The sequence below is a fragment of the Pongo abelii genome, chromosome 17 (assembly GCF_028885655.2).
Source record: "Pongo abelii isolate AG06213 chromosome 17, NHGRI_mPonAbe1-v2.0_pri, whole genome shotgun sequence".
Classification (NCBI taxonomy): domain Eukaryota; kingdom Metazoa; phylum Chordata; class Mammalia; order Primates; family Hominidae; genus Pongo; species Pongo abelii.
Genome location: NC_072002.2, coordinates 59,633,619 through 59,646,217, shown reverse-complemented (window position 1 = coordinate 59,646,217; position 12,599 = coordinate 59,633,619).

Sequence of the window (12,599 nt, the reverse complement as noted above, 5' to 3'; positions counted from 1 at the left end):
GTTCCCAGGCTATTGTGGGTATGAGCATTGAGAGTGGAACTGCCACCTTTTTATGAAAGGAAGACTTCAGCTTAGCTGCTAATATAAGGAGTCCTATGAATCCAGACAACCCATACAACCAAGAGGTTTGAGGTGACATCAAATGACTTTACAGGAAGGAGCACAAGAGAAAACTTCCTAAGAGAAGAGTGAAACCAAAGAAATGGGAGGTTCCTATTCAAGGAAATAGAAATAATGGGAAAATCTGAAAATAAGTTTTAAAATGAGTATCTGTGAAATCCTCAAAGAAATTATAGATGGAAGTGAGAAACTCAACAATGAGTTAAATACCAGGCTGACACAATTAATGAAATTGTAAAATGAAAAAAGAACTGAACAAATTTTCCAGGATGAAGAGAGACAACATGATTTAAAAAAAAATGACAGAGAAATTAACAGACTTGGAGGCTGAGAAGCACCAATATCTGTCTGATAAGAATTTTAGAAGAAAAAAATACAAATAATTGGGAAGAGGGTCTAAAATAATTAGGTAATAGCTAAAATTTTCTAAAATTAAAGACACAGGAGCCTTCAGATTAGAAAAGCCCAATGTGTGCACACAGCAGGAAGAATAAAAATAAACCCACACATGGACATTGCAATGAAGAGACCATAAAATCCATCAATCTGGTTGGCAGCTTATTTTTCATTAATAAAAGAACCTGGTGAAAGTGTTAGGTGAAAATAATTGTGAATGTATAATTTTATGCCTTCAAGAGTAATTGTAAAATGGTAAGACATCTTCAGACATTTAAGGACTAAGTTTAATACTATCAGATCCTCACTGCAAAAACTACTGTAGGGTATAATTCATCAGAAAAAATTAAATCCAGAAGAAGTGGGAATCAAGAAAATTGGTGCACAAAGAAACTAGGTATTGTGATGATAAAAATACATAGGTGTTTACTGTAAATAATTGAGAAAATATGCTTCTCTTTATCTTTAAAACGTGTTGGAATTACAATTCCAAACAACAGTAGCAAGAAAATTAGAGTGAGGCGATCTAAGGGATGTGAGGTATACTAAGGTCTTCCTTGGTGCATTTTGTTAAAAAAATTAGTAACGGCACAGATATGTTAAAAATTTGAGGACAACCACTAAAACAATAGAAATAAAATGCACAACTTACAAAGCTGTGTAAGAGAGAGAAGAACAAAGAGAGGAAATTACACTATATCAATTCAAAAGAGACTATTAATGAGGGAAATAGAGAAGTAAAGCAAAAGTATATAGAGAACACAAAATAACATGGTAGAAATAAATCCAAATGTACATGGGGGAAGCAAGTTACAGAATAAGACTCTGTATGTAGCATCGATGCCTATTATGTAACATTTAAAAATCCTTAATAATTATAATAGGCACACATCATATATGTGACCAACTAGATAAAATGTTTTAAATAGACTGAAAGAATCAAACTCATCAAACTCATGATAGTGGTTGAGTATTGGGTGAGGGGTCCAGGTAAACTTTATCTATGTGTTCATGATTTGTGTATTAAGAAAGAGACAACATAAATATAGCAAAATATTCATGATCATTAATTAGGGGTGAAAGAAGCCTAGGTATTATTAAACTTTTCCTTGCATACCTCATATTTTTCTATTTTTAACAAAATATATTTGGACTGGATTATCATTCTATGTCTAATAATTCATTAACTCCAAAGCACCCAGGTAGCTATAGGCAGAACCAGGGCTAAGATCAATGCTTCCTAATTTCACATCCATGTTTTTTCTCTTATTATACCAATATTCTAGATATTCTAGTTATAATCAGTATAACTTATATTCAGTATAACTTGGTCTGTATGTTATCTACTCCCTAGGGGCCTTTAGAAATGACACTTGAAAGTTCCTATGAGCTTTAGATTTTCATTATTCCTTCTACTCTCAATGCCTAGATTGGCACCAATTTACCCTGGAGGGGTTCTTGTGAGCCTTAATTGAGAACCACAAAAGATAGCAAGATCTTTAAGTGAGTAGCTCTGAATAATTTCCCCAAACAGATCACTCTGCGGAATTTCATTTTCAACATGAATGGTCACACTTCAAGCAGTGAATGAGATGCATTGTTCAGGGGGAAATGACGCACTCAATTCTGTAGTGCTGCTCCAGAGTCCTGGTTTGACTTAGGAGTGCGTCAGCATTTTCATTATAAACCCATCAGTGGGATGTGAGTTCCTAGAGGCTGCCTCTGAAATCAATTTGCTGAGTCACTGCTGAGAAGGGTTGGTGGGATAGAACGCACAGGACTGTCACAAACACAAATTCAACTTCCTCCAGGATATCTTCTCTGACTATACTGCTCTTCACCTTGACCTGTTTTTGACCCTGAATATCTTCCTTGTTTATAGAGCTGGATAGCTTGAATATTATTGACTGATACTGATAGGCTCTCACTTCTCTTACTGGGTCACACTTTTTCCTCATCAGTTGGACAAAATCTGAACATAGAGGTCTTTTATGTATCATGCAGCTCTCTATAGAGCCAAGTTAATGTTGCATACCACAGGTTTTTGAGATAGAACAGGTGAATGAGAAAGGTAACCAGTAATCTAAAATATAATTATGTATTTAGATACAAAGAAAATTCTCTCTTCATGGTCCTAGACTAACTCCCAGCTTAAGAGACTTAGTTGGAAGGCACAATAGGCTGTTTTTTTCCTGGAGTGTGGACATGATGGAAGATAAAGTGTGTGGCACATCCAAATCTATGTCTAATGTCTTTTGACTCTGAAATGCCCCTACCTTTTTCCTCCAGATTTCTGAAGCCAGCATATCCTTCGTAATGATTCCAACATTAATCCAAGTCTACCTTAGAGATGTCTTCCCCATTGGCTCAATCGTTTTCTGTGCTGCTAAACTCCTTTTGTAGTTACATTATGCTGCATGCAGCTTAGCTCTTGTTTATATGTTGTCTTGGTCTGTGAGTTATTTCAAGGATATTAGTTCTATTTGCCAAGTAAATGGAAAAGCCCTTTGACAACAGCCCCTAGCTCCAGGTATGAAATGCAGTTTGAGAAGTTTGCTGACAACCTGCAAGGCACTAGAGAATTAACTCTGTATTGATTGATTGCTGTTGAGGGAAGACACAAAATTCACTCTTCTGGCTTGGGCTTCCTTCAAAGTCACAGTTGGTGGGTTGAGTTGGGGCACAGAGCACCTTCAGATGGTCTATAATCATGCTTCCCCACTGTCCTACAAAGGCAGCTGTCTGTTTTAAGAAATATTCCTCAATATCACCTTGAGGTTGGCAAGCTCAAAGCAGATTTTGACTTAGAGAAAGAACCTCAGCAACAGCTGTAAACCTTTCCTTACTGCATAATTTCTTTGGCCACTTCAGAGAATCACAGCTTCGCAGAGGGAAAGTCCTTTAGCTGAGCAGCTTCAAAATTCTTCAACTGTGATCCACAATAGGAAACACCTTTTACATTGTGACCTAGTACATACAAGTGATTGAATGAGAGAGAAAGAGAATGAGAATGAAAAAAAGTCTCAGCAAACTCTTAACTACTGTCTGTGGTGCATTTGATATTGTTAAATCAACTTTAGCATAAAACTGCCCCCTTACCTCTTTTAACTTCAGTCTAAATATTTCTGTGTACATACTGAATTATAACCTAAGTGGTAGTGTAAACAAACTGTAAACTATCTTTGTGCCAATCATGGAGTTTTGGACAATGAAAGGGGGCCAATTGTTCAAATAGTGTTCAAATAAGGCAAAAGCCGAACTGTAACCAATCTGGCTGTTTCTGTACTTCTCTTCCATCTTCTGTATGTCACTCACCTTTTTCTGTCCATAAATCTTCTTCCACCAGGTGGCTGTGCTGGAGTCTCCCTGAGCCTACTCTGGCTTGGGAGGCTGCCCGATTCACGAATTTTTCTTTGCTCAATTAAACTCTGTTCAATTTAATTTGTCTAATATTTTTCTTTTAACAATATTATATTACTAGATCCTGTCCTGCCCTATCCTATCCCATCTCATCCCATTTCATCCTATCCTGTCCAATCCTATGCTGTTCCATTCTATTTTAAGAGATGTTGAATATGAGCAGCTACTTTGAATTCATGACTCTGATATAGAAATTACTTTTCCCGCATTCCAGATAAGAATTTCTTGTTCCCAGCCGGGTGCGGTGGCTCACACCTGCAATCCCAGCACTATGGGAGGCCAAGGCAGGCGGTTCACAAGATCAGGAGTTCAAGACCAGCCTGACCAACATAAAGAAACCCCATTTCTACTAAAAATACAAAACTTAGCTGGGCATGGTAGCATGTGCCTGTAGTCCCAGCTACTCTGGAGGCTGAGGCAGAAGAATCGCTTGAACCTGGGAGGTGGAGGTTGTGGTGAGCCAAGATCGCGCCACTGCACTCCAGCCTGGGCAATACAGCAAGACTTCATCTTAAAGAAAAAAAAAAAATTCTTATTCCCCAATCATTTGGTATCTGCCTCAACCTTTTTAGCAATCTTCTAACTGGTAAGAAGTTCTTTAGCACATTTGATAAGGAACTCTTTCTCTATAACTTCTGTACCCAGATGTTTTTTTGGAGCATCTCCTGTTGTCCTGGATTGTGGCTAAGGCCAAAGTCTACACTCCTTATGAAACACTGTGGTCAGACACTCCCTTCAGGGCTTTCTGAGAGGCCACAGATAGTTCCTCCCTCATTATGCTACAGGCTCTTCTCTTTCTCCAGATCTAAATAGGAAGAGGCCAGAGTCAATAGTTTCAGTAAGGAGAGGACTGCAGGAAAAACTGAGACATTTGCCTTTATGGAAGTGCAGTGTTAGTGAAAGAAGTTTCTTCTTTCTCTGCCCATTCATGCCTGAAGCCAGGTAAGGGAGATCTCCAAGAGTATTATTCAAAAAGATTTGGGAAAGTCTACAAGGTTGATATTAAAAGAAAAGAATCTCAGCACTTTGGGAGGCTGAGGCAGGCAGATCACGAGGTTGGGAGATTGAGACCATCCTGGCTAACACGGTGAAACCCCGTCTCTACTAAAAATACAAAAAATTAGCCGACATGATGGCAGGTGCCTGAAGTCCCAGCTACTTGGGAGGCTAAGGCAGGAGAATGGCGTGAACCCAGGAGGCGAAGTTTTCAGTGAGCCGGGATCACACCACTGCACTCCAGCCTGGGCAACAGTGCTAGACTCCACCTCAAAAAACAAAAAACAAAAACAAACAAACAAAAAACCAAAAAAAAAAAAAAACACTACAGAACAATACTCCTCACAAAGATGCAAAGACAATAAGACAAATTTGCCAAATTAGATCTCACAACACATATAAAGGAGACTATTTCATGACCAAATGGCGTTTAGCCTGAGTGTGCAAGGTTAAATTAACACTGGAAAATAAATGTAATTTACCTTATAAAGAAAAACTAAAATCTAAATGAATGAGCAAAAATAAACCACATGATCATTTCCATAGAATTTGACAAAATCTAACATCTATTCCTGATAACTGTCATAAATTAGGAATAGAAGAGGACTTTCTCAACCTGATGGCGACCCTACAAAAAATTTGACAACTAACCTTAACTACTGGTAAAAGATTTAAAGGCTTTCTCCCTAGGATCAGGAACAAGGCAAGGTTTTTGCTTTCATCACTTCTAGTCAGCATTGTACTGGAGATTCTAGTTAGTGTAATATAGCAAGAAAGGAAATAAAGGCATTCATACAGGAAAGAAATAATGGAAAATATCTTTATTCACTGATGATATGATCATTTATGGAGAAAATCCAATGGCATCTACAAAAAAGTTTACTATGAGGGAGTTGATCAAGGTTGCAGAATACAAAATCAATATACAGAAATCGATTGTATTTATATCTATTAGCAAATAATAATTGTAAATTGGAACTTGGGAAATGCCATTTATAACATCAAAAATGTGCAATATTTGGGGAAAATCAGAGAAAATATGGGCAAGATTTATACATTGAAAAATACAAAATGTTACTGAGAGAAATTGAAGAAGGTCTAAAGAAATGGACAGAGATACTGTAGTCATGGAATAGAAAACTCAATATTGTCAAAATGTTATTCTCCTCAGATTACTCTCTAGAATCAATGTAATTCTAATCAAAATCCCAGTAGGAATTTTTGCAGAAATTGAAGAACTGGTGCTAAAATTCCTCTGGAAATACAAAGAACCTAGAAGAACCAAAACGACTTTGAAAAAGAAGAATAAAGGTAGATGGCTAACACTACCTGATTTCAAGGTATATTATAAAGCTATGGTAATTAAAATAGTGTGCTAGTCACAGAAAGATAGACACATATATCAATGAACAGAAAGGAGAGTCCAGAAATAGATTGCTACACATAGGACCAACTTATTTTCTGCAAAAGGACAAAATTTGGTGTGGAAAGATGATATTTCCTAGAAAAGGTGATGGAATAATTAGATAAACACATGCAAAAAATAAAAAGTGAACTTGATTATTTGCCCTATATGCAAATCAAAAAGGGTTATAAATGTAAACCTTAAAACAATAAAACTTCTAGAAGAAAACAGACGAAAAACTTTATGTCCCTAGCTTAGGCAACAATTTCTTAGGTATAATATCAAAAGCACCATCCATAAAAGAAAAATTTAATAAACTGGATTTCATAATAATTACAGATGTTGCTCTTTGAAAGAGACTCTTAAGAGAATGAAAAGACAAGTTACAGATTGGGAGAAAATATTGGCAAATATGCGTCTGCTAAAGGACTTGTATTGAGAATATATAAAGAATTCTCAAAACATAATAATAAAATAATCAACTCAATACAAATATGAGCAAAAGATTTCAACAGACATTTTACCAAAGAAGACAAAAGGTTTAAAATAAGTATATGCAAATATAGTCATTAGAGAAAGGAAAATAAAAACCATAATAAGATACCACTATCTGCCGGCCAGGCGCGGTGGCTCATGCCTGTAATCCCAGAACTTTGGGAGGTCAGGGTGATGGATGACAAGGTCAGGAGATCTAGACCATCCTGGCTAACACAGTGAAACCCCGTCTGTGCTAAAAATACAAAAAATTAGCTGGGCCTGGTGACACATGCCTATAGTCCCTGCTACTCGGGAGGCTGAGGCACGAGAATTGCTTGAACCCAGGAGGGGGAGGTTGCAGTGAGCCAAGACTGCACCACTGCACTCTAGCCTGGGCAACAGAGCGAGACTCCATCTCAAAAAAAAACAAAAACAAAAACAAAACAAAAACAACAACAAAAAAAACCAAACCACTACCTGCCTGTTAGAATGGTTAAAAAGACTTACCATACCAAGTATTGGCAAGGATGTGAAGGAAACGGAACACTGCTGTAGGGATATAAAATGATACAAGCACTTTTGAAAACCATGTAGCATTTCTTAAAACATTAAACAACACCTACGATTCTAATCCTAGGTACTCCAATCCTTATTACTCAAGACAAATAAAAACATATATTTACACAAGGATTTGCACATGGATGCTCACAGCAGCTTTATTGGTAATAGCCAAGAAGTGGAAACTACCATATATACATATGTCAAAACATATCAAATTGTATTATTTAAGTATAGGCGGTTTATAATATGTCAATTAGGCTTCAATAAAACTGAAAAATAATATTTTGAATATATGCCTGATACCACACCTCCAAGTACACTAAAAAGAAAATGAAAAGGGACAAAACTGTACTAGAGACAGTAAATTTCACTATTTTAGAATCAGGACAAGATGTCTGTTGCTACTCTGCAGGGAAGAGGGGTTCAATGAAGCACAGTTGAAAGCTGAGACAAGAAAAATAAAAAGCCATAGCATATGGATATTCTCATGAGTTGGGATTCCTCAATAGACAAGTTTTATTTACACACACAGATTGTAATTCCTCTTTGGGGGCTATTCCTTCTTCCTCCTAACTGTTCATCAAATATACCAAGGCAGCTGTCCTAACTCCACTTAGGATACCTCTTGTCCAGAATAAACATTCCCAGTTTCTGCAGAGGCAAGATATTGTTTCCAGATCTACTCATGGTTTTTTTCCTCTTGTTTCTACCTGGTTTCTCCCACTCACTACATAAATTACCCAGTGGGTGGGTGGACACCCCTAGGTCTCATGCCACAAAGTGAGGACAAGATCCCAGGGTCTCAGTGTTGAGATGAAAGGGCAGGTTTATTTGGAGAAAGCCCTAGAATTTCCCCCCCAGGGGACCTAGTTTGTGGAGACAATAGAGGACCCTGGCTGAAGTCCCCAAGAAACAGCCCAAACTGGACTTGAGAACAAAGATATGTCATTTAATTGAATACTTAAAATGTCATTTCCTTTGGGGCGTGACTTAGAAATTGTTCCATAATTGAAGGTATTCTGAAACAATTGTTATATGGTTGTATACATTTGTTTGATTTCTACCTTGGGCATTCCTATTCTTCTGGAACCCCAGGAAGAACTGACAGTTCAGAAGATATGTTGAATCATCTCTCTGATTCAGACATATCTGGGACTCCTTAATTCATACGCTTCCATTTTATATATTTTCTTACACAATCCACTGCATATAACGTGTGAATAAGAGTGTGGATCAGGCAGCATTGCTTGGCTAACAGAGGGGAATTGGGATGAACATGACCTCAACAGGGCACAGCCTCTGCCTTCAAGGAGCTTAGTCTACTGGGGGAGAGGACTGGGTCAGAATCTAGTATAGAATGTGGCTTGGGAAGAGATGAACCAAGAGGGGGAAAGCTGGGAGGGCATGGAGCTGGATGCCAGCTGGGACACCATGGGAGCTGTCCTCCTGTCTCCCCATTGAGCTATAGGTACTTCAGCTCAAGAAGCATGTTTTCTCCCTCTGTAACATGTCACTGAGAGCCAAAATACCCTTCCTGTAACAAGGGAAACATGATGCATTTTCCTTCTAAAAAAGGCCTCATGGAGTAGCAGAAAATTGACCTAGTTTATAATCCTGGCCCTGCAGTTCTTAGCTGTGAGGCCTTGGGAAAATTATTGCCCACCTCTGAGTGCTAGTTTTCTCATCTGTAATACCTGGATAATAATTATACCTTCATTTTTGGTTGATCAATTAAATGATATCCCTTTGGATGAAAGTGCCTGACTCTTAGTGGATGCTTTATACAAACTAAGCTGGCAGAGTAGACTTCTTGTCATGGGATTGGTAGAAATGTGTCTGGTTCTCACTGAACTGAATCACTGCCACAACCCATCTCTATTACAAACCAGGAGGTGAACCAGTTGACCAATTTGGTTTTTGATTCAGTAGCAGAAATTCCACTTGGAGTGACCTGAAATGCTAATCCTCAAACCCAACTGCTCACACTCATAATCTAGGACATCTGTTAAAAATGTAGACTATTAGACCCACCCAGAGGCTCTATTTCATTCAGCCTAGGATGGGAGGAGGGAAACTATGTTTTTAACATCTATTCCAGGAATCTAAAGCAGGATTTGTAAATGTGTCTTCCTTTGAGATCTGTCAGTTTAAACACAAAGTGCCAATACTCATTTATTTGTCTATCCCCAGGAAAGGATTTTGAGAACTTTTGTAGTTTAATACGCTGCTTCTCCAAGCAAGATCTAAAGGAAGAGATTGTAGAGATAATTATTATATGAACAGGAAAATACTTAGCCTACTAAAGAAGAAAGGTCAACAAACGGTTCCCAAGTAATTATAAAAATCACTTTGTATGCAAATAATTCTGCTAAACAGAGAATGTGCTAATTACAAATTATTCTTATCTCACCTGCAACGCCTTCCCCTATGTTCAAATGTTGCTTACAGACCTGTGTCCTGTTCAGGACCCAGGTATCAGCTGTATCTTGTGGAAAACCAGGACCATCATCTCAGCTTTTGTGGTTTGGGGAATCTTCTGGGGCCAAGAGGTGACATTTCCCAGGGAACTCTGAGAGCTGGGCCTCATCTAAATGTAAACTAGGATGGGACTGCCCTAGGGATGGGACTGCCTGCCTACTGACACACATACCCTTGGCTCTTTATTTCTTTGTCAGTTTGTGATTTTGCATTCATTATCACCCAAGCAAAGGTCCTAAACTCCCCCCACATGGATGACTGGTTTCATCATCTGTCACTGAGCACTTACTATGCACTAGGCACTGCTTTAAGCATTTGGCATGCTTTATCTTAACAGTTATGTGAAACATACATGATTATCATGCCTATTGGATGTACAAAGTCAGGCTCTGAGAGGTTAAACAATTTTGCCAATGTCATACAGCTAATGAGACAACTGAAGTCCAAGTACAAGACCCAGCGTCTCAATCATTCTACTCTAGTTTTTCATACTTTTACAATATCTACATTTTATCTATTGATGACAGTTTCTCCATAGGCTATATCCTCTTACATTTGGCTGCCAGATTTATTTTCTATCAACAAGAAAGACAACACTTATTGGCGTATTGTAACACGCCAGGGACACTTCCAAGTGCTTTTGTGCCTTATCCCATTCAATCCTCATAAGAACATTATAAAGCAGATTATATTGTTACCCCCATTTAACTGAAATAACCTGACCCCAAGAAAATTTTTGCTCTCAGGGTTGCAGAGGTCATAGTTATTGGGTCTGGATTTGAACTCGTCTTCTGACTACAAAGCTCAAGCATGTAATCTTTGAGCATACTTCCAGTCCTCTATAATATTTGTCAGTATCTTTCATCACACATCACATCCAGTTTGCCACTTACTAGCTTTTTACATAAATCAGTTGTTTCTACATCAGGATTATAGGTTGGCTTTTGCCCAGAAAACAGTTACAAAACCCAAACCTAGGAAAAGGCATGTAACAAACTAGCACATTGCATTGCATGTAACAGAGCTCAAAAAATATTTGTAGAATCATTCAACAGGAGGCCTGCAAGCAGAGGTATTCCCACTTTCAGCTGTTCTTAGCATGTTGTCAGATAGCTCATACTTTATTTCCAACCTTGCCTTTTATTGCCTTCTGACACCACAGGGTGTCCTGAACTCTCAATTGTCCAAAGAACTTTTGACTTTTGGCTCATACTTAATCTCTATATTTTGGGAATTTCCTAGGTCTGGCTGCCTTCATACTCCATCCAAGGCAGAATTGATTGGGCAAAGAAAGAAAGTTCCAAGTCTGGGAGGGACAAGGCAAACCCTTACTGCAGAACTTGACTTACAGTCCTTAGGAGCAGGAAAATCTGGGAGAAGGTGAAAGAAAAGATGTTCAGGCAGGAAGTTGAAATCTGGGATCCTGGAGGTCCTGTGATGGGCAATGCTAATGTCATTAATCAGTACCTAGAGCCTATGAAGACAAATAGTTGGAATACAGAGATAAGGGTAGGAAATTCTAGGAGCATGCTTGACTACAGTCCTAGACCACCCTGTCTTGCAGGTAGGTTATCAAAATAGGGAATTATACATAAAAGAAAAGATGGTAACCTACTTACAAGACACAGGATATCAATAAGATCAGGATCAATGGCCAGGATGAATTAGTGATGATCATCACTGAGGAGCTGCCCAAAGATTCTATAAATTCTTACCTGACAGCATCAGCAGAATAGAAGATAGGTAATGGGGCAAGACATAGCACTACTTTCAGTTGCCCTCAAAGTTTTACCTCTCTTATACGTCTTTCAAACTATATTTTTGGTTTACCAACACTAACTCTTCATCCTCTACCAACTTGAATTCAAATGTCTATGTCTGATTTATAAGGGGCCCTGGATTATAGACATACTCAATTGTTTAACTTCTCACACCCTTTAAATTACACCTTCCCAACAGGGAAATTTGATGACCCAGGATATATAAGCATTCTGTGTAGCCTAACCTAAGTCTCACTTTGCCCATGGAGACTGCTCTGAAGGTTCACTTGGCTTTAAAAGAAAAGACCCTGCAGTGAAATGAGTTGCTATAGCATAGACCGGTCTGATAAATTAGGTAATACCCTCTATTAGCATTGATAGGACACTTCCTAAGTAGCTACTGAAGTCCTGAAGTCCCAATATAATGTAGAAAAAAATGGAACCTACTATTTCATAGACTCTTTAAGAAACTTTTCTGAATTTGTAACACCCACTGGCATAAGATGACTCAATCTCACCTCAAAAGATACATTTTCACAAAGATAAACATTTTCCACAATATTCTCCCAAAACAGAATTCTCTCATTACCAAACAACTAATTTTTTTTTTATCAGAAGCAGAAATCAGGGAAGGGAGTAATTAGCAGAACATAGAGAAGAAGTGATCTGGAAGTTATGCCTTTGCCCCAAGTCATAGATAATTTTCTGGATGGGCATAAGGTGGCTTCATCTTCTCGGGGGCTCTTGGCAACCACATGTTAATGTCATAAAAGTGCTAGATGATCAAAGCATCTCTCAACACCATGGTGCCAAGATTATCTCCTTCTCAGCCTCTAGTAAACAATGATAGTTATACATCCTAAAAGGAGTATCCTAGGGGATATATCATAGTTTGCAATTTTAGTTCCCCCAGATTAAAACCTTTATTGTTCCACAATTTAATTCTAATTGGGAGTCCTATTCTGTTGGAGTTGGTGGCAGACACT